Raw genomic sequence first — 22,974 nt, 5'->3', positions numbered from 1 at the left:
GAAAAATTACTAGCAGAAAAATGCAGAGTTGGGCATGATAAGGTAAAGCACTCAAAAATTTCCTGGAAACTGGAAGCACATGGGTTGGAAGAGAAGGGACTTCAGAAAATTACAGTCACATTTTACTAATTCATTAATGTGCTTTGACAGCATGGAAAGCAAAAGGTTTTGAGCATATGAAAAAGTAGAAAATTTCAGTATCAATTGAAATGTGTGTTCCAGTGTACAAGGCACTGCTGTTATCTGGGATGAAAACTGAATTTTCAGCATGACTGGAAAGGATTATGAAGCTGATCTGGGGAATGGAGAGCCTTTCATAGATCAGAAACTAAAAGGGATTCATTTTTTTAACACAATTAAACAAAAGCTGAGGGAACATTATTGTTTTTACAACATAGTTTAGGGAAAACCCAATTTTTCTTGCTAAATGGCAAGATCGACACAAGAATGCATAGGTATAAATTCAGCAAAAAGGACTATAGTCTTCAAATTAAAAATGTTTCTGATCATAAGACCAGTGAGGATCTGGAATAACCTGCCATTTGGAGTAGTGGAGACAAAAGAATATACACACCTAACCATTTTAATGATATTTTAATAAATACTGTCTGCTATCACTCTCTGTAAGTGAAGTACCTTAACATCTAGATTAGTGTACAGCTGCTTCTTCCCAGGACCAGAGCAAGATTAATTACTATTTCCACCTTTTTTTTTTTTTTTTTTTTTTTGGCATTATTCATTCCCACCTTTTTCTGACAAATATTAGCTTTAGTATCTCTTCTCTTCCCTGCACATTTAAAAAATGGACTTAGGTTTTACTCAGCCCTGCCAGCACCTTTTTCTACCTGATGTCTTGTGCCCCTTCATAGTTTCTAATTTAGAAAAATCATGACATTCAGTGCGTCATTATATTTTGTGGATTGGATTCTCCTTTTACTTTGCACTTGGCTGAAAAAAAGAATCCCCAAACTTCTGTTTTGATGATCCAGTTTACTTCTTAATAAAAGGAACAGGCAAAACTCTAAGAGTGTGGCAAGCTGGGGGCAGGCGGAAGGAGGAACAAGCAGCCAAAGACTGGAGTGTCTTTTGCTAAGATCACCCTGAAGGTGTCATTTGTAAAACTATTTGTGGGTATTGGTTGCTTTTTCTGCTTCTGTGCCAAGGAGATGAATAAAAACAACAAACTCTCTCACCTTTGCCTGACACTTCACAGCAAATCATAATGCCTGCCCAAGCATTCAGAAAATTAACGTAATTCATCTCAAGTCAGAGTAACTGTTTCCAAACTGTGCTTGGTGGGAAAGTCACCACTTCTGTTTCAGGCCTGAGGGAGTCCTTGAGCGAACGCTTGTCTGTATTTACTGACTGTGATAATTGTTTAAGTATTACCTCTCTCTACAAACCTTGCCTTTCTTAAAACTGTCTCTGGGAGCCTTAAGAATAAGAAGGCAGATGCACGCAGCAGCAATGTACTTACGTGTGACTACACAAAAACCCAGACAAGAATCAGCAATTAAATAAACCAGCACTGGCTGAAATAATTCACTGGTTAGCCCACCTGGCCCCCCTTCCCTGGCTTGCCGCTGGCAATGCTCTGATGGTATTTACTAGCTCCCTGCTGATATTCCTTGCTGTTTACAGCAACATGCCCACCTTCCTCCCTTCAACATAGAGCAACCCAAGCCACAAAGACAATTTTGACCCCATACACAGTGCATAGGCTGAGACTCCATAGCCTCACACTGGGTTCTGAAAAACGCCAGTTATGAAGAACCAGAAGGATAGCAGCGCTCCTGCATACTTAATGCAAGTGGTCCCTAATGCTGGGTTCACCTGTTCCTCCTTACACACCTCTGCTACGTTTCATGCCTGTAGGAGTCTTACAAAACAAATTTGCTCAGCCTCCCACATAAAGTGCATATCTGTACTGCCAGCTGCAAAATCTCCTGGTGGTTATCTCTTTACAGACACTCGAGTCATTCAGCCTAGGACCATCGATTAGTTTAGAGTCCTCCTATGAAATTATTCTCCAAAACCCAGGAAACTCGAAATGCTGAACATGAAATAGAAGAAGCCTTCAGAATTTCTCTTCAAGGAATCAAATGTAACAAGATGCTTTGTCCAGGTGCTGTAAAATGACTTGCCCTCAGTGAAACAAGTAAGCTGGTGTTGTTTACATGACTGATTTGCCAGCAAGACCATGTTATTGTCTCTGCCTAGTGAGCCATGTGACATCAATATGGTGAGCCAAATGTGAGGGACCCTGCAAAAATGTAACCCCTTCAACTGAATAAGCTGTGAAACTTTCCATTTCATCTATATCTCTGGCATACGCCATAGCTATAACTTACAGTTAATGATCTGTTTGAAGTGTTAAGCTGTACATCCAGGTAACTTGCCATAATCCCAAGTGACCGAAGCACACAGTACATTTCACAAGGAAAATATGGAACACAGTGACCTGAAAAGCTTTGTGTTGGTAGCCAGTAGATCCTTATGGCAAAACATCAGACAGTCAGTGTTGGGTTTTTTCCTCAGTATTGTTAATATTTTATTACCTATTACAGTTCCTCTCTCAAGCAATACCAGAAAGACAAAATGATGAGTCTCAGCAATTTTACAGTGGCATCCAATTGCTATTTCTGTTAGAACAGTTTCTACTAATCGTCTTTTGTATTTGTTATCTTATTTCAAGTTGTATTCAAGTCATGCTCATGTAAACAGTGTTTCTTCTGAGGTTAGGAAAAGCACTGAGCAATGATCTGTGCATAACTGCACAGTCCTTCAAAGGCACTGCCCTCCCTTGCCACCCCACCCCTACCCCAAAGTAAGCCTCAGGGATAAAAGCAGCAATGTGCTGTTGAATATACTCACTTGTTAAGCCATGATACTTCAGGGACAGAACCGAAATCAGCTGTCACCCCCGTTCCCATCCGATCAAGGCTGGCAGGAAGAAGGTTTGCTGGGTCATCACTAATTTTTGGTGGATGATAAAGCATGTGGTAAGGGGGTTTCTTATCCTCTTCGTCTCTTGTACAGCTGTGTTGCCTACATCACACTTTAACCCTGAAGAATTAATCTGCTTCTTTTGCAGAGGATATTCAGGACGTAAAGTTGGCAAAGAGTAAATGTCAAATGAATTCATCCTACCTACTTACTGAAGCAAGGTCAGAGAAGGATGAGAGGGTGATTAATTTATACGGTCTCAGAAAACTGAGCTGCCACCATAATTCATTGGTTTAATTTGTTATTTTTAATTATACGACTATAAGCACCTATACTATGAAAGTAAAGACGGTTGTAAAATGCAAAGTCAAGGCACCCAAGCAGTCAAGTACCTCGATGTATTACAAGCAGAGTGTAATGCCTGCAGTTTGACAGAAGCCCATACGTTTGCGTGGAAAGCTAAGACACGTTCCTGGTCTCTTCCCATTGCCTTTCCAACTACGTGATCTATGAAAAGCATGTAGTTTTGAAAACTATCTATTCATTTGAGTCCGGTATCCTTTAAATATACATTACTTACATACTGCTATTACGTTTGAATTATGTCTGGGTAAGTCCATAACTATTCCACATTGTGTATTCAGTCCCTAGGGCTGACTGACCGATTCCCAGGGGGAATTTGTGTTTCTCTCCACACATAAGGCATAGCACTACCACACAGGCCTTTTGCAAGGTCTTTCAAGCTTTTCTCCTGCACCTTACCAGTATGTGATCCCATCACACTCCTTCTGGTATCATACCATGGTGACCCCGATGGGCTCAGGAAAGCCCTGTCTTTTCAGATGACACATCTCAGGCTATGTCCAGAGTGGTCTTGCTACATGACACATTGCATACTGCTTTCATCCTCATGTTCCCCCTTCTTCTAGCAAAACATGCTTTCCAGAGATGTGTGCAGCACCCTGACTTCTTACAAGGTAAGACTGGAGAATTCACTGGGTATCTGGTTATCACATCAAAAGTGGATGAACAGGCAATGCCTGCTTTATTTTTGGGAAGAACAGTGTCTTCTTTTTTTATTTTTTTTCCCAGTAAAACTTTAATGTCAGTCTTGACTCATCAGCTCCTGGCTACCGACATCTACTTTTGTCTTTTCACTGCCTTTCATGTAGCTATCAGATTTGACAGTCTAATGACCTTTAGCGGATCTAAACATAATTTCTAAATGACTGCTCAGTAGATGCTGCTGCACAGGTAGGTAACTATACTTGTAACACAGTACTTGTGGGGAATTCAGTTCTGGGAAGCATACCTAACCTCTGAATTTTACGTTCGGTTTTGAAAGCTTTTAAGGACTTTGAAAGCTTGTAAGTATTTTAAGACTTTTTAAAAAAAGTTAGAACAATCCTGTAAAGATTTGGAAGGAGAAATTTAGTTGTTTGGTTGGTTTGTGTTTGTGTTTTTTTTTCTAGATTAGTTACATTTAGAATAGATAAGTACCAAATTTCATTTTCATTAAAGAAAAACTCCAATAAATGAGAAAATAATAATTTGCCATTTACACTTGCAATATTTTTCATCATGTCTTGAAGATGCTTAAAAAATCTTTAAGATTACCCAACACTGAGTTTAAGCAGAACCATCCTGTTTCTGTTCATTCTGCACAGCAAAGGTCTTTTAGATGCTTGCATTTATTTTGATGTCTCCTAAATCAGAAAATCCACAGATAAAGTGACTTTAGATACATCACTGTGATCTAAGATAACACAGGTCTATCATCTCTGACTGAGGAAACAGCAAATAAAGGCTTGACACCACAGATACACTAAATTTGATGACTGTGCTTTGATGTAATTCGGATATGTAGTCTTCTGCACCTAGGAACTGAATAAGCTTTTTTGCTGGCTTCCATTGCTGTCAGTGTCCATGCCTTTTTATTTCAGCATGACCTGGAGTTATTCTCTTTCCTTATGTTTGTGTCTCAGCATTTGCTGGCTTTTGAATTCAGCAGAATCCAGGAATGTGGGCATATCTGAAGACAGATAGGCTTCAAAGATTCAAGTGGGAGTCCTCTATATGAAAAAGGGTAAAACTGACACACCCCCAACCCCCCCCAAATTATTTGTACATATGTACCAAGTCATATATATATGACAGATATATATATGACAACAGCACAGCACATACTGATGCATTCAAATGCTGAAAGCAGAAACCACAGAGGAAATGGATAATCATGATATTGTAACAGACACCTGCTCAGCAGCTGGCAGAGCCATGGTAGACTGGGAGGGGTTAGCTGGAAGTGACTAGATAGCAGAGCAGATGATAGCACTGTTATGCCACTGTCTATGTATGTCTATATATCTCTATACATATGCCACAGTGACCATGCAAATAAACGCATTTCAGTGTGAGAGGTCAGGTAAAATGTCTGAAAACTAAGCACGCAGGTTATACCTCCAGGTTTTAAAAGACTTGGTTTTGGAAGGCAGAACTTTGGGAAAAGGCTGTACTTTGTGTTACTGAAACTGTCGCTAGCTGAGATTGCGATCAGACTAAAAGTTCACATGTTGAAGTCTGACTCATCTCAAAACACATTTGTTAGCTGCCACGCATAATGTAAATATATGTACTTTATTGTTGTTCTGCTTTTCTAAATTACTCAGGAGTCTTCAAAAGGCAAAGGAGGGGAAGCTTTTATAAGTATACTTTTTATTTTTTGAACTTGTTAAACAAGAGGAATAAGATAAACCACCTTGTTCTAATCTCCCTAAGCAAAGCAACACATTCGCATTGGAAAACAAAAAGAAAAGTACTTTGAACTAATCACTTAAGAAACTCAACAACAAATCAAGTTTAAATTGTAAAAATATTTTTCCAGTATTGCTTTAATTTGGAAGGCAAGAAATAAATAACACAAAGAAAACAAGAGTATATGTTTGGAAATGCCCCTTAAAATGTCAGACCAACTGAGGGCCTGTAGAAACTCCATGAAAACCTCCATTTTCTTGTTGTACAGATAAGTTGTATATCTTATCTATAATCTGTGATTTGTTTTCAGTAAATTAGGTTTGAAAAAGTAAATTTATCTTTTTTCCTTTCCAACAGCTGTAGGAAAGCTATTCAAGCTGAAGAAGATCATACAGTAAATGTCCACACACGAGTGATTTCAGAGGGGGGCCATGAAACCAATGCAAGGATTGAAGAATACAATATTATGTGGCTTCTTGAAAAGAAGGTTGAGAAATGGTTTGGATCCTACCCTGTAAGCATTTTCCCATGGATTGTGCATGATTTTCTATCATAATTAATAGGGACATAACAAAACACTGTCGCTGGGTGTCAAAGATAGGAAATTCAGCCTAGAAATACAGGATAAGACCAGGATGGTGAATTTACCACCACTCAATCTTTAAAATAAAGTCAGATTTTTCTAAACTTTTATTCTGGAAGAAGTTCTGTGCCTAATGTGTATCCACACAAGTGTGTCTGCAGGTTACCTGAGGTTAAGTAATGTTTCTTATACTCTCTGTTAAAAACATGTTTCTAAGCTTTGGTCCTTGATATAATGACTTATATCAGTTGCTAGGTTTGGGGGTTGGGACAATTCTTTCCTCAGATCTGGGATGTCGGGGTACTTCTGTTTCACTCTGTGCTTCATCTGTGATGAACAAGGCACACAGCTTATCTACTGTTTAGATACCCCAGGTTAGCAGCACCCTATGCACTCCTATTGTCAACTGGTAGCACATACTTTGTCCTAGTGACTGTAATTTTACTCTGTGTAAGCCTTTAGAAAAGCTTATTTGTGCAAAACTTAATGACTTACAATGATACACGTCAGAGAAGAAGATGCAGTGCTCCCTCATGGATGTGAAGTGTGTGTAGTGAAACATTTCTATGTGCCGTACTGAACAAGTAGCTGGCAGATCTGAGTAAGAAGGTTAAGAAACGGTTTATGACATACTTTTAAGGGGCAGCATGACATTTATAGTTAATGGAAGCCAGAACAAACATTTTTATATTGAATGTACATTAAGAAAAAATATAAAAATAAATGAGGGTGTACTGACCCCACCACATGTTGCTATTTTCACTGAATAAGGTACCTTGAAAAAGAACAGGAAGATTTACCAACCCAGCAATACTCACACACCAGAGACAGCTTAAAATAAGCAGGTATAGCTAATTAATAACCACCGCTCAGCCTCAAAGTACGGTATTTGTCATTGTGCCCTAGTTCTAGTAAACCATGTTTAGGCATCACCTACTCCTAACACATTATTACTCCCCCAAAACATGTTTGCTGTCCTGTCTAATCATTAGCCAAGAGTCCTTGTTCTCCCATCAAATATTTTATAAAATATAATAGAATGAGCTAGAAATAATAGGGCAGCTGAGAATTTTTTTAACCTTTTATTGCTTAGAAAGATGAGACTAATTTAAAGCATGTACTTTTAAAACAGGAAAAGCATTCGTGTGTGGCCAAAAAAAAGCATTGCACTTATTTGTAAAAGTGCACTTTGTAAAGTTTTATATGAACATACAAAAAAATCTCTGTTTACAGTGATCTGAACATTGAATCAGCTGGGCCTGTCAGGCAGGACTAGCACGTTATGTAGCAAATGCTGAAGATCTGAGATGTGGCGTGAATGGGGATGGTGCTGTGACTGAACCCACTGTCAGAACTGAGGCTGAAGGAACCCCCCTGAAGGTGAATCTGTATTTGACATAATCCCTATTGGAAAAAAAGGGTCCTTAACAGGGAAGTTTATGCCTCTGTCATGATTCTATTCGGGCACAGCAAAACCTATGGACAGCACCTAGCTAACGGATTAACTGCCTGCTCTTTCTTTTCTCTTGAGCTAACAGTTCATCTGACCAGCCATAAGGTGTCCGCTATAGGAACGCCCAATGGGCAAAACTTTTGGGTAAACTGAATTATCTCCAAGTTACACTGACGATTTTACTCTATCTCCATCATCTACTGGGGGAACTTAAGCCACCTGGTTTATCTGTAGCCACCCTCTTGCATACACCCACATCTTGGTATTTTGATAGCAAAATAAACCCCAGCCACACAGTGTACCCACTGTACACTGAAGTACAGCTTCAGTCAAAGCAGAACCAGAGCCTTATAACTTCAAAAGTCACCAGAAGAGGTTTGGTTAAAATGGATGATACCGAAGTTGTCTAAAGCCATTAGGTTTCTGAAGGGCAGAAGAGGGTGCAAAGGGTGTGGGTCAGGCAGGACCAGGAAGAATGAACAAGCTGATGTGTGCGTGAAACTTTTCACCTCCAAAAATTCGAAGAAAGCAGTTACGACTATCCAGTGGTTGTTTGCAATGGATTGAACCTGGGATAAGACCTCCATCAGGAGGAAGAGAAAGTAAATTCTACAGTAAATCTGTAGTTTGGGCCAGGCTCTATGTAGAGCTGATGGTACCAGGCTGCTTTGTGAGCTGCTCAGCTCCTTTAATAACAGGACAGACAAATAAACTCCTGCCTATTTTGGTACTGTGGCAGTGATACTGTGCGGACATTTGAATTAACAAACCACTTAGCTTGCCACAGTCTCATCCTTTGATAATTTCATAATTTTTGTTTCCTTCTGCATGACCTTCACCACCTTGACTCTAGGGTGAGGATTACACCACCGTTTGGGTTATCCTCATTACAGTAATTTGGAAATCCTCTCAGTAGCACAAGGACAGAAGCTGATCCTTTCAGGTTTTTTCCCTCTGCTACACTAGCCCAGATTATCCAGTGCAGTGTTCAGTACAGCTTAACTGGACAACATAGCCCTGCATTTATAGGAATTTGCCTATTGACCATTGGTTCCACCCTGTGTTTGATTCTTGATACAGAATGATAAATTACTAGCTTTACATATATATTAGGTCGCTTGCCAATCTCCCCCTCTGCTGTTCAGCTCCCACACTGAGAAAAGCTGTTAGTGGCAATTCACAGCATGTTTTCCTAGTGATTGTTCAGTATTAGCTATGAACACGTGGCGCTTTGCCCAGCATTTAAAATATTTTGCTGCTGAGCCATGGTCCATCAAGGGATCTTTGCCCTGCTCTACAGACATAGCATGTAGAAGGACTCATAACTAAAGGCCCACACCTGGGACCAGCAGGACAACCTCTTTGGTGTGTGAGTAGCAGAAAGAGTGGCCCTATACAGCAGGCAGGCATCTCACCAGCCGGTGTGGTCACCCTCTCCGGGAGGACAGTCCCGATGGCTGCCTCGCTGTCCAGCAGCAGCAATAATTCACCTCCCCTGGGGCGAGCTGAGCTGCCAGCACCACTTCTTTCTAAGTGCCTGAAGGTGGTTTACTGCCTTGCTTGTCCTGCATGAGAAGCTCGGCTCTTGCAGGCTGCCCAAGTGCATAATACTGGAGTGCTTCCCACGTTTCCCTTTCACCAGCTGCTGTCTATGAGCCCAGATGTTCTCTGACTGAGCTTGAAGCAACATGGCTTTTTGTAAGGTGTTTCACCCACTTTGAATGCTGGACTATGAAAAAAGTTTTGTGTGATTTTCTGCTTAAATTTAATCCAACATTGTTTCGTGTTTCTATGAAGACTTCTGTTAAAAACCCTTCACAAGATGGTTTGGTACTGAAAACCCGAGTAATGACTGTATGTCAAGCTGAAAGCACTATGCTCTGACTCAGCAACAGTCAGATTCTCCCTTATATAATGCTGATGTCTCTCATGGTTGTGATTAAACTGCAGTCTTAGTCACTTAGACTAATTTGATATTGATCACTAGTCGTCTGCCTACCTCATCATTTTTGTAAATTGCTTTTAGGAAGAATTGGAGAAAACAGCTTATCCAAACTATCTAATGAATTGATGATACTACTAATAATAAGCATAAAATATATTATTAATAATTATAGTTTTACCAAAGTTATGACCAGCCAGCCATACATACTTCCATTTTTCTCAGTCAAATGAATGGGCTTTTTTTCAGAGATACAATAATGTGAGTGAATAGCATGAGATGATTCTGATATAACTTTAACATACCCATATTTATAACTCACTAATTTTCCTGTGTTTAGAAACTTCTGAGATGCTATATATATCTTCCTTAACTTTGCATCTAAAATAATGAGCAGGTTTTGAAACCACTTACACATCTTATTCTGGGCATCTATTATATTGTCTACATGTTGTTCTTTTGGTAATAGGTATATGTCCAGCCATCAGCACCAAACTTATAAAAAGCTATCTGTTCTGGAATTACAGTGGCTCAAGTGCTAGTGCTCTTTAGGGTTACAATTTACCTAGGCTGCTAATAACTATTATCTAAAGAACAGCCCTCAGACTAAACCAGGAGTATGTAAGACAAAGTATTTTTGTGATGTGAAAGAAGAAAAGGTAATAAAAGCTGATAAAAATCTTCCAATTTTATGATTATGAAATAGGCTGCTGTAGAGAGATATCGGTTATGGTGGAGGTATGCAAGTCACTTTGAAGAGCAGTAGATTATCTTACATATTTTTCATACCGGTGATTAAAACTATCTGGTGTTGGCTCAACCACATTCATATTTCCATTCAAGTCAATGGATGTCACCTCTAAAAAAGTTTGAAGTAGAATATGACTTACTGATAACAGTATCTCTTGTTCAGCAACACTCTTAAGCACACAGTTACTTCTCATGTAGGTCAACAAGACTTAAATTTGTCCTAAAATGCTTGTCTGAATGGGATCTTACACGTCTGATTCTACAATTCTCTTTCTTGCAGAGTAGTAGAGGGTAGTAGTTGCAGAGGGTCAGGCCAACTGAAATTATGTCAGCTCACCCTTAGCTGAACACAATTCAGGAACAGATGTATGGGCTTGGTAAGATCTGCATTCTTGCTGGTGAGCTGCACATCTCCTGGGAAGCTGGCTGGGGTGATTAAGGTGAGCAAACTCTTGGGTTTCTCAGAGCACTTAACAGCATTTCATGGCAACTGAAGATCCACAGGTTTTTCCCAGGTGGTCATTTACAGGGGTACACTGTGTGCAAGAGCAGTAAGCTTAAAGTTCCATTTTGCTTTGCACTGGAACATGATATGCTTGTCTCCACAAAAGCTGCTTTAAGAATTGGAGTAATGTAGATAGTAGAGTGACCTGACAGCAAACATTCAAGGCAAATTGCTGCAGCAGGCACAGCAAAAATCGAGCATACGGAGAAAAGGTTCTTCCCCTTGAACTGCTCTTGCTGCTTTTTTTCTGAGACAGCATTGGCCACTGTCAGAGACAGGATACGGGGCTGGAAGTATCTTTGACCCGGTACAATTGTTCTTGTGTCCTCATGACATCCTTCCACTGCAGACAGAAATGGGCAGGTACATACTAACAGTTCCCAAATGAATGAAAACCCCAGACCATCTGTTGCTGGAACAGACTCTGCTGTTTCTACAGGACTGAAGCCAACTTTTGCAGCTGCTTTATAACTTTCAATAAACTTGCTGTTGCTATTCCATCACCCATGTCAGGTTCTCTTCAGTTTCACATCTTAAAAGCCGAATTTGGAAAAGTTCAGAAACAATAATTCAAGCACTTCTCCAAACCTACAAGCACTGACTAAGCATTAAGTTAAAGTCAAACTCATTCACTTCCTGACATTTGGGTTTTTTTTTTTTGTTTTGTTTTTTTTTTTTTTTTTTTTAATTTTGATTGGTACTTGTTAATAAACACAGAAAGATAACAGAAGAGATGATTAGTTCAAACCTCCTCTGTGCTAGGACCGCTCCCAGGCCTTTCACTGCCCACAGTGTTACATTCTAGGGAAGTCACACACATTCCCTCTTTCATTTCCTTTTCCACTACCACGTGAAATTAGGAGTGTGCTAGTCCTGTAGGCCACAGGGTAGTGCAGAGGCAGAGATGTGTGAGACAACTTCGAAGAAGCCAGCTCATGTACTGGAAACATTCTTGCTACAGCAGCACTGGGCTGTGCAGTTCGACTTCACTTTCTAGTTTTCAGTGCAAACCCTGCCAAAATAGTCCTCAGCAGCCAACAGAAAACACTTAACTTGCTTCCTAGAAGTGTCAAACCATGGACAAATATTTGAGACAAAGTTTACACACATGTTAAAGATACTGGTTTGCAGAATTTGGTCATCAGAACTAAAGTTGTGGGTACATCTCATCACAAAATTTCTACAGTCACACAGCAACTTGTTAAGATCTTGCATTGGACTCAAAATGGGCATTGGGTTTTGTTGCTGCTTGAGTTTGGATTAACAGAAAGAATTAACAAAGACTATTGATTACCAAAATACAAAGTATTCTAACTGCAGGAATTTATTTTTATTAAAATATTAGTTCTATAGAAGAAGGACTCACAAGATCAATCTAAAATAATTTGGTTTGAGACATGATAGCTATTAATCTGTGTCATTAGTCTGTCCATAAAACGCAGTGTATGCATATGTTTCAATTATTTTGCTATGCAATAATCTTGATAAAACAGTTTGGTGTATAGAAATTAGCTTCAATTTAAATTAGGTTTACACAGGGATGTGCCACAGCACAATAAGCATACTTATTGCGATAAGCAAAAAAAGAATAAAATTGACATTTCTAACTTGGCAACTTGGTGACTAAGTCAGACCCCTTCATTATTAGCAGCTTCAGTAAATAAGACTGTTAGAATTACCAGTGTCTTTCAGTTTTTAATGACTTAAATCTGCAGACTTTGGGCATAGGCATTTAAAAACAGCCACCTTTGATCTTGTCAGCTGAACAAGGGCCACACTGTGATTTCTCAGGAATGGCCTTTAAAACAGAAAGCGGGGTGTTTTATTTTCATTCCACTGAGCATTCTAAATGGAAGTGGAAGTCAATGGCTGTGAAGAATATCCTTCCTTCACATATGGCTTTCCAGAAACAAAATGTATCTTCATACTGGAGGTAATCTTGGGCATTAAAATCCCTTACATGGCAAGTATAAACAACAGGCTGCTGTAAGCATTGGTTCTGGATTCCTCCTATAACTTTGCTACAGATATAAAAAATCTAACGTAAGAACTTCCAGCTAAGAACTGTATGTTTCAGATAGGCATAGAAATTAAATGAAGGTCAGTTCTTCTGGAAATACATCAAAGATGATGATGCAGATGTCCAAGTCAAGGGAAAGTTGGTTTTGGTAATATAATAACCAACCCATCTTTTATCTGTGAGCACTGTTTCTCACTTAAATAATTTCTTCCCAGCAATGCCTGCACCATTCCTACGGCTATCTCTCTTCTTATCCCTTAATTGTTACTTGGTCTTGTGTAGTTATTCTGTCAACTGCCTACTTCTCTCACCTCACACTTCTTTGCTAGAGTCACTGTCTTTTTTGTTCCACTTCTGTCTTTTCACACTGTTCTTTTCTGCTCTTTCCCCCTTCCCCGAGAATCACTCTATTTCTTTTAGTTCATTTGCCACTTTGCATGCTTTCTCTATTTTCTTCCTGTCTTGGCTCGCAATCTTTTTTAACTCAGCACAATGCGTACCCATTGACTATGCTTCTTCAAGCTATTTCACTGGCACTTTTCCTGGCATACGTGGTAGAAGCAAGGCATTACTTCCAGAATTGTGAGTGGAAGCATCCTGCTTCACTAAGTGATCATCTACTTTCAGGGCAAAGTAAATGGCTGAACCATGCAGACATGCAGAAATATTTCATGGCACATTTGAGGTAATCACAAAGCAAAGAAAACAAAACAAACAGAAAAAGATAATGCAACTGAATGACTAAAAAACGTTACCTACATGTCAAGAAAGAAGGCAAATACCTAGATTAGATGAAAACCAACTATATTTGGACTCAATACTTTCCTGTAAGAGGAAACAAGAGTATAACGTAACTGCCGAGGACCTCAGTGTTTGGAGTCCATGACTCTCACAGATCCTCTCTCTCCCCCGCAAACTCTCAAGCTCCTTTCATCCAGGAATTCTCCCCCCCTTTTCCAGTTGCTTCCTATCTTCCTAGACTTGGTCCAGCTGCTGCAACTGCTGTCTGCTCTGTCTGCCACCACAGACCTACAGCCTTTTTGCAGATTCAGTGTTCAGAGCAGCAGCAGCACCTGAAAGAGCTCTATTGGCATTACGAGGGTTATGCTTACATGTTTCAGAGTAAGTGTGCGGGTTACAAAAGTGCTGGTCAGATTAATCATTAACATATATCTCATTAAAGGAAAAGTAGCACGAGAAATAGCTATTTATTTATCTTTATGGGGCTCCATGAAGCTGCCAACTGCTATGGCAATGATATGTGTTTTAATACATGCTAGGCAAAAATTCACCAAAACTTGTGCTGAAATGCAGGGGTCACAGGCATATTCAGATGCAGACGTGTATTTATGCACACCAAAATAAAATAGCATGGTGAGGTAGACACCATTAAAAATACTATCGACACACTGAATACAGTCTTTAGAAAACAAACAATGCTGCACAGCATTGCAGCAGTTCTCTGAATATTTCTTAAACTGTGCCATGGCTGGGCAACTGTGGCCAAGGCTCAGTCAAGGACAAGACCTATAGTTAAGTTATGGTTAGTGAGAGACAAAGCCTGAGGCTCCAGTGAGGGTAAGGCTGCCAAAGAGATGGGAGGGGGTCAAAAAATATATCATTTCTGGTAACTTTTTGAAAAGCAATACCATGCGGGTTGCAGAGCAGTGCTCTTGGGTTCAGCTGCATCTTTAACGCAACATGCCCAGCACCATAGTGTTGAACAAGACGTCAGGGAGTGATTTCTGTCTTTAGCCCACCCCTTCCCCTGGCAACCCCCTGCAGCCCCACACCAGCTGAAGCTCTGGGCTTTGTCTCTGCACTAACCATAACCCTAACCTAATCCCTAAGCCTAACCTAAACCCTAAGCCTACACATAAGACCATGAATATGTCAGTGACTGAGCCTTTCTCCAAGACTTTCAATCAAGCTCCTAGGGGTGATTTCTTTTTGATGTCCACCCCCTCCTTTGGCAGCCCCTTTGCAGCCCACTCCATCTGTAGCCCCAGGATGCTCCCACACTTGAGCCCGAGGCTTTGGGGTTCTCCTAACTCCAACCCTAAATATAACCCTAAGCCAGGCTTGGGCTTGGCTGAGCTTTAGCTCAAGACCCCCTGAGTTCATTGCTTTAACAAAGTTCTAAGGGGACCTTTTTCTTTTTCACTGCCCAGCCCTTTCCTGAGCAACTCCTTTGCAGCTTTACTCCAGCTGGAGCACTAGGCTTCATCTCTCACTTAATCCTAAAGCTAGCTCTGGTTTTAAGACCTTACCCTCAGCAGAACCTTGTAATAAGACTCCCACCCATGGCATTGTTGAAGAAGTTCCCATGAAGGACTGACGTTGCAAAGAAATGAGCAGCCATGAAGGGCTGCAGACAGCCTGCTGAGGATACCCCATGCCAAAGGGGCAAGGATACTCCTGAAGGACTGTGGTCATGGACCACCCCAGCAGAGCAGAGACACTCCTGAATCTGAATTTATTTATAAAACTTACGAAGAAACGTAATCAGTTGGTTTGTCTCTAAAAAGCAGAGTTCCTTGATGACAGCAATAAAATCATCCATTTCTCAAGGTCAGGATTACCAGAATTTTATTTCTTAAGGTCAGATTATTTTTGATCCCTTATTGGGTGACACTTGTGCTGGAGGTGTCACCATGGCAACCTGAGGAGGTCAGCATGACCTTGCCAGGCAGTGGGACACCACAGGTAAGGTTCCCCTGGGTCTCCAGGCACCTGCAAGCCCCTGGACCAGGCATCCATGATGCTTAGGCAGCTGCAGCAATGGTGCCTGTGCATGGAGATGCTGGGAAACAAGAAGAAATTCTGAAAGGTTCATTTTTAGATAATTACAGCATAGCTCTGGTGAGTTTATGAGCTCTGAAGCTGACAGTGGTGTGACATCAGCCACTTGAGACGTGCAATAACCTTCTAAAGATGGGCTGGATGAAAAGCCCTGTTGCCGTTGTAAAATTGAATTTTCCCATTTGTATTTACAGAGCATTATTAATATTGACAGGAGTGAAATGGATTATATTAATATCCTTCAGAAAATGATGCAAGTAGATGGGAAATGAGTAAGTATTTGCATGTAATTACAGCTTAGGGTGCATGTAATATAAACAGCTGCCTATAAAAGCAGGCAGCTGGTGGGCAGTGGAACTAGGCATTGTCAGCTGGTTTTTTCCCCTGTGAAAGGCTCCACATCATTATGTTTCCTCCAAGCATCCATGGCACTTTATAGGTGACACCTGTGACAGTAAGATAGTGCCAGAATCTTCCACTCAGGAGATTTCTCCCCTTCCCACCCCCTCCACCTCTAAGAAACAATGCAAGGTTTCTGCAGTTGCTGCCCTGCAGGAGTCACCTATCTTGAGCTGGACAGCCCATGACAAAATCCATCGTATCATGCAGACAGCCCATACCTGTAGAAGTGGAACAAGGGTAAAACTTTTTCCTCCACAGCCCTACTCCTGACCTACCAATGGGCTCACGCTCTCTGCCTGCTGTCCAAATGCCTGATCAGTCCTCAGTGTTTTTCACACTGGGGCAAGCACGGACAGGACTGCAGATAAATAAATATTTTTCCATTGCCTGTCTACAGTGGCCGGTGCCTGGGTGATCTCTACAGGGACCTGTACCTTATAGAGTTGCAAAACCAGGCGAGGACCCTTCTGTGAAGGTCCCTTCCAATCCAAACTGTTCTATCATTCCTACCTTCCCTTTTCTTTGTACTCTTCCTCCAACCCATGCCATGTAGTCTCCCTCTCCCAAATACCTGTGTATGATTGTAAGGCTTAAAGTGTTCTGTTACCTTCGGAAAGTGACAAACCAATAAAAAAAGCAGAACACAGAGGTTTTAGCAAGTACTTGTAAGGATGAAGGGCAAAAATAACATAGTGTTAAAACCATTACTGGGTATTTGATAAGCAAACCGATATAAGCCATTTTAGGACAGACAATTTCACATCCTTACAGAGTGTTTTTCAAAACAATTCCTTATTTAAAACAACATAAATTGTAATTAAAATAATCTTCAACACAAACTTTACTACTGACCTAATTCCATCCCTCACTGGGACTTAAACTACAAAGTAGCAAATTATAGAGTACATTTTTTCTGGTTCATCTGCCCAACTGTACATTTTCAACATTCCACTTAAAGACAAATATTTTACTTTTATTTGGTGTGTGGAATTAGGAGATGGCTACAGATCAAATTAGGATGTGTTTTTTAAAGAATATTGGGGTTATAACTCTTTCATGGAAACTAAGTACACAAGATAATTCAGTTAAATACTGTTTAAAGATATAGGAAATTAAATATATCCAATTGCAATTGGATACAATCATTATTTCAAACAGTAAACCTTCAGGTATATAAACTTAATTATATATCTGAAGGCAAACAATTTAAAATAAAGTATCAAATAACCTGAAGAGAAAATATGTAAAGGTTCTTCTCAAAGGCATTATAAAGATTTACATTTTCTTCACTGGGAGGCAATGTAAACCATAAAGGGGAGGCTTTTAATGGTGAAATTATACTGGACAGTTGCCTATTCCAGGGCAAGCATAAGAGAAGATTTGCCAAAGGGAAAAAATGCAAACGGAATAGTATAGAAAATGATAACCAAATACTGTTAAGATGATATACATTTCTGCTTTGTACAGACTTACATAAAATCTCTTCTAGAATCCAAAGTGAAAATGAAAAATAGCAAGAGGAGTATGTCTTCACATCTATAGGTCAAGATTCTTGCAATATGGAGAATAAGAAATTAATCATGGCCATGGTCTGATTCAATTCACCATCCATCACCAGCCCCCTCTTAAACACTTGCAAGAAAGGAGAAACAAGTGATGCATGTGGAATCTGCTGAGTTTAAACAGAAGGTAGGCAAAGCTTGGTTTTCCTTCAGGCCTTGGCTCTAATGTCCTGCATGAATTGGGCAAATCATCTCATTGCCCTACACATTTGTGTCCCTTCCCACACTTTGTCTGCAAGGATCATCATTAGGATGAGAGGACTTGTGCCCTAAAAGCACTCGTTACTCTCCTTTAGCCATAGCAAGACTGCAGTTTCAGCAGCAGATAAAACTGCCTGCGATTCACATTTGAACAGGTTAACTTTATCTTTACATATGTTTGCGGTGTAACTCCATCCTCACTTCACATTTCTAAGGCATTGCAGTTGGGCAGTTGATTTATGAAATTAAAATTGGGTTTCCAGGCTTTTCTGAGATTCTACACTCTGACTTGTAAACTTAGCTTTTTCAGCCAGGACCTGTCTTTATTCTCTGCCTTGTACAGCCTTTAGCAAATACTAGTGGCCTCTATCAAATTACATTCAAAAAACACTTTTAAACTTTTGATGAATCATCCTAATCTTACATATTCTGGGCTTGGAAAATGTCATCAAAGAAAAGAGGCTGTATGTCTAAAATAAGTCACTAAAAACACCTGGCAGCAACAATTGTACTGACTGAGTCTTACAGGAGAGTCTTTTGATGGACAGGAAAGTATGAAAAAATAATTGGGCTTCTGACTTATTTACTTCTTTGTGCTCGTCACTGTGAGGCAGAGTGATCTCATCACACAACCCAGCTGCAGGTGGCAAAACAGGAGTGAAAATACCTTAAATCCTCTTCAAGGATGAACATTTTGTTATATATAACCCTGGTAATACTCAGATATGAACAAGGGCCTGAGATGGGGAGGGAGGAAAAGGAAAAGGGGACCTGTGCTTGTAATCTAATTCCAGAACACATGCAACTAAAAGTCCAAGAAATAGCTAAGGAGAGAAATTGTAAAACTGATGGTCTGAACAACTTTCAGCCACCGAAGCTGCAGGTCTGCATCAGAACAGGTGGACAAGCAGACGTAATTTTCTCTTATCTTTGGCCTTTGGCTTTCTCTGTAGATTGGATTATTTACTTTCAGTAATTGTATGAACAAAAAGTCGTCTGCCTGATATTTCAGCTGAATGTTGCAAATTTACTGGTGGTGGTATTCAGCTGGATTTGTAGTTAAAATATGCCTTAGGGAAGTGATTGTTACTGATACATACATTTCAACATCATCAACAAAGTATTGTTATTTTGTAATATTACTTGGGAATTCAGAATGTATTTCATATAGAAAGTATACGTAATCAGTTTTTTATCAATCTCCTCTTGAATAATTAAAATAATAAGAAAAAAAGACCTTGTTTTTGGTTTCGAATCCTGGCTCAAATTTGGCTGATAGGCTTGGAATGTTGGTAACTGGAATATGAAATGAAAATATCTTTGAGGATAGACTTTAGTCTTGCATAGACTGATAGATAATAATCAAGGAGAAGCTATTCCCTTCATCTTGACCTAGTCCAGGGAAGAACAGAGATATCAATATTTTTGGTTTTAATTCTAGATTCTTTTGTAAAATATTTTAATTGAACCCTCCACATGGTTCTAGGGTTGGCAGGGAACAGGCAGCACAGCATGGAGAGCAGTGTCCATCTGCAGTGAGGAAGGCATTTCCACAAAGACCATGCCTTCAGAAGGACTGATTCCCAACTTTTCTACCAAGCATATAGTCTATCATTTGTGTCCACAGTTGTCAAATATTTTCTGTAACCCTGAAGCACAAGGTAGACATTATTTAAACTTTCAATGAAAAAGCAAATATTTTTGCAAGTTTCAAGCTTTCTCATACACACACTCTATGTTCCTATTCTTTTACCCAGAAATATGATTGTTCTTACACCTTACAGCAAAAAATGTCATCCCAATATTCACACCTGCACAGAATCAATAAGAAGCCTGCACAAATCACGGAAGAATATTCTATTTCATGCACAAATCTGTAGTTAAAAATCACAGGGGGGTGGGGTTGTCAAGTGATTTGTTAAAGAGCAACCATTTATATACCTCAGTGTTTTTGCTACAGGCTGTCATGCAGAACAAAAATAATCATTAGTGTATACGAGTTTCATATCTAGAAGATCAGCTGCACTATGAATATATGGTTTTGATTTGGATAATGATTCCCAGCAGATGATGTAGTAAATGCTGCCACTGTAGACTGCTGGAACATGTCAGTGATGCTTTATTTTATTCAGTTGAATGGTTCAGAAGAGATGCAGATCTAGTTCACAGTTTTTTGTCACAAAGAGAAAATGGCAAACCCCCAGATTTCCGAGTACGATAAGGACAGATGGGCAGAAATTAATCTAATTTGGCCAAGATCTTCAAAGCCTACAGTACACACATAAAATGCTAGAAGTCATATAAGCAGCAATCAATACTTTATATAGCTAGGCTACCCAACTAAGGATTCAGTGAAGGATCACTGTCACCCTGCTGCATAAAGCTGTAACCGTACTACAGTCCTGATGGACCCTGCAGTCCTGACAAACAGCCTTGCTAGACTGGCATTGGCAGTTACAAGCAAAACAGGATGGTGACATTCGTAATTCTGGAATTTACTACATGTTATAATTGAAGCGGTTGTCTACTGAAAAAACTGACTGGCAGTCTGTACTGTGCCAGAAACTCCACAGCCTCAAGGTATAAAACAACTTCTGTTTTTCACTTTTCTTCCGAATGAAAAGATGATGAAAGGGTACAAAGATAGAGAGGAAAAAATCATGTATATTATCTTTTAATATACTCTGCTTTAAAGATGTAGGTTTATATTACAGGAAAAGAAAAACTGCATTATGTCATTGAGTCTCACTGGTACCAAGGCAGGTGAGCATACATTTACAGTTATGCAGCATTTCCCAAGGAAAATAGCATTGGTGCATACTACCTTTGTACTTTCTCACTCCAATATGGATATGTTAAAATATTGCAACATTGACTAAGTTTTATTTTATTAAAATACATATAATTAATATATAAAATATATTACATGTAATTTTATTACAGTAATGCCTAGACCTCTCAGATAGAATAAGACTTTCCTTGTTGGATACTGTACAAACCCAGAACAGACTTTTCCCAAAGACCTACTTGCTATTTGTATATTATTACAATTATCTAATATACTGCATGTAATCCTTACAGGTGCTGCCAGTTGCTCTCACAAGTGGTAATCCTTGCAGGTTTTAAAAGCAAACTCATTCTAAACAGGAGGTGATGATTTAATCAACCCTAATTAAATTTAATGGTTAATTTAGAGGAAAGTAGTCATATACTAATTCTTTCTGCCCAATCATTGTTAATTTGAGTAGATGCTCTTTTGGACAAAATGGTTCTTTCACCATCACCATGGCAAGGAGATGAAATTAACAGAGCATAATTTAAATGTGATAAAATTTTAATGTTTAGAGAAAACATTTGTATGAAAAAGAAAAAAAAGAATTTGAAAACAGAGAAGAAAAATGTAATGTTATTATGACTAGTTAATCTTGTATATTCTGTGCTGAGTGCCACTTTATCTCAAATGCATTCAAGTGCCTGTTTTGTTGGTTTATTCTAATATGAAGAAGCAGCCAAGATTTTTCCCCATATTACTGTATTTTGCATCAGGTAGATTTACACCCAGCAACATCAACCATAGCAGACACTTCAGTGGTGCAACTTTTTTGGATAGCTTCTCCAAGGCACCTCTCTCGTCTTTTGACACTGAACACAGAGTTAGTTTTCTCCTGAACATGGAATTCTTCTTCAGGGCCAGACACAAAACACTTTGATGTTCAGGCAACAAAAAACCTTCTAAGTACAGGCATAAGTAATAAAATTCGTGCTGGTTTAGGTCCTGTGCCATTTCATGGTTTTACAGGGCCAAATATGTCCATAATTATTGCTAGTAATATTACTATCACTGCTAATCATAATCTATTAACGACAACAATGTTATGTGTCTGCAACATCACTGTCACTAGTGGTTCATCAGTGAAATGCATGCTGCTTCCTTAAAGCCATGGGGGTAAGTCTTGTGTGACAGGACTAAGGAAAATTTTTGGAAGAGGCACAAATAAAAAGCAAAAATGCATAACTCTGTGCTGTTGGTTTTCTTTGCCATATCATTTCTTTTCTGATTTTCTGTTGTTGCCTGTTGGCAATGCCTATCTTTTCCCATAATACAGAGTTCACAGGCGCAGTACTTAAATTATCACACTAAATTCTCCTTTCTAAGAAAAGGAGGGGAGAATAAAGACATTATCTAAAAAGACTAATCAAATGAGATTAAAAAGCACACTTCAGTATGCTGTAAGTCCCAGAGGTCAAGGACGTTTTCAGTCATATAGTGCTGTAACAGCTCTGCTGCAGTGCAAATGCCAAAGGACAGCCCTGGGCCAGGATGTGACTTTTACAACCACACATTAAACCCACCCTCCAGCCGGTGAATCTGGAGTATAAACAAGCCTGTGGAAACTGATGTTGAATCACCCGTTGTTTTCCAAGTTCTTTATTTAGCCTCTGCAGAGTAGGCTAGAGTTCAGGCAACGCAAGGTTGCACGTCGGATGCAGAGCTAAAACTCAGCTTCTGCAAAAGCCACAGGAAATTATGCCAGGACGTGGGTCCTGCAACTTATCAGCTGCTAGCTGTTCCAAGGGGGGTCACTTGCTCAAAAACTTGGATTCAGTTCTGAAATAACAAAGGACAAGTAAGAAATAGGTCTTTCCCCTGTTGTATTCCAGCGTTCAGCACTCCCTGATAACAATTCTTAATGCTGATTTCTAGTTCACAAAAGGGACAGCATATTCACTGACACTGAAATTACACTTCTGGGTGTAAGGGCAGGGTTTGGGTCAGAAAATCTCTTGGAATGGATCCTCCACTTTCTCCCTTATATTCGTTTAGCTAAATGGCAGCTTTGGAAATTGAGAGTGCCATGGCAATAGCTGTGGAATTGATTTTCTATTGAGTTTGACAGCCTCTGAATTTATTGGTCTTAGTAGCTATTATTCCTTGTATCTTCTGAAGATCATAGGGAAAGTACACAGGAATGGACTGGTATTTTGGAATGGAGATGGGCATATGAGAATGTCTGGATTTTGAGTTTTATGGATTGTTTTCACTTAGGTTTATT

General features: G+C 39.5%; 1 protein-coding gene across 2 annotated transcripts in view; it reads left to right on the top strand.

Moving 5' to 3' along the window:
• Window positions 1-4,685: 4,685 nt before the first annotated feature.
• PGR (progesterone receptor) overlaps window positions 4,686-22,974 on the top strand; it is an 88,499-nt gene continuing 70,210 nt past the window's right edge. The window contains exon 1 of one of the 2 annotated variants that reach the window (XM_080376486.1): window positions 4,686-22,974. This exon is cut by the window's right edge and continues 26,893 nt beyond it. The gene's annotated coding sequence lies outside the window, so the exon portion shown is untranslated. The other variant, XM_080376484.1, reaches the window with a different exon arrangement.

Source organism: Falco punctatus, assembly GCF_963210335.1.
Source record: "Falco punctatus genome assembly, chromosome: 2".
NCBI classification, from domain to species: Eukaryota; Metazoa; Chordata; class Aves; order Falconiformes; family Falconidae; genus Falco; species Falco punctatus.
The sequence above is the reverse complement of the archived record's forward strand: the minus strand, read 5'-3'. Positions and strand labels throughout refer to the sequence as shown.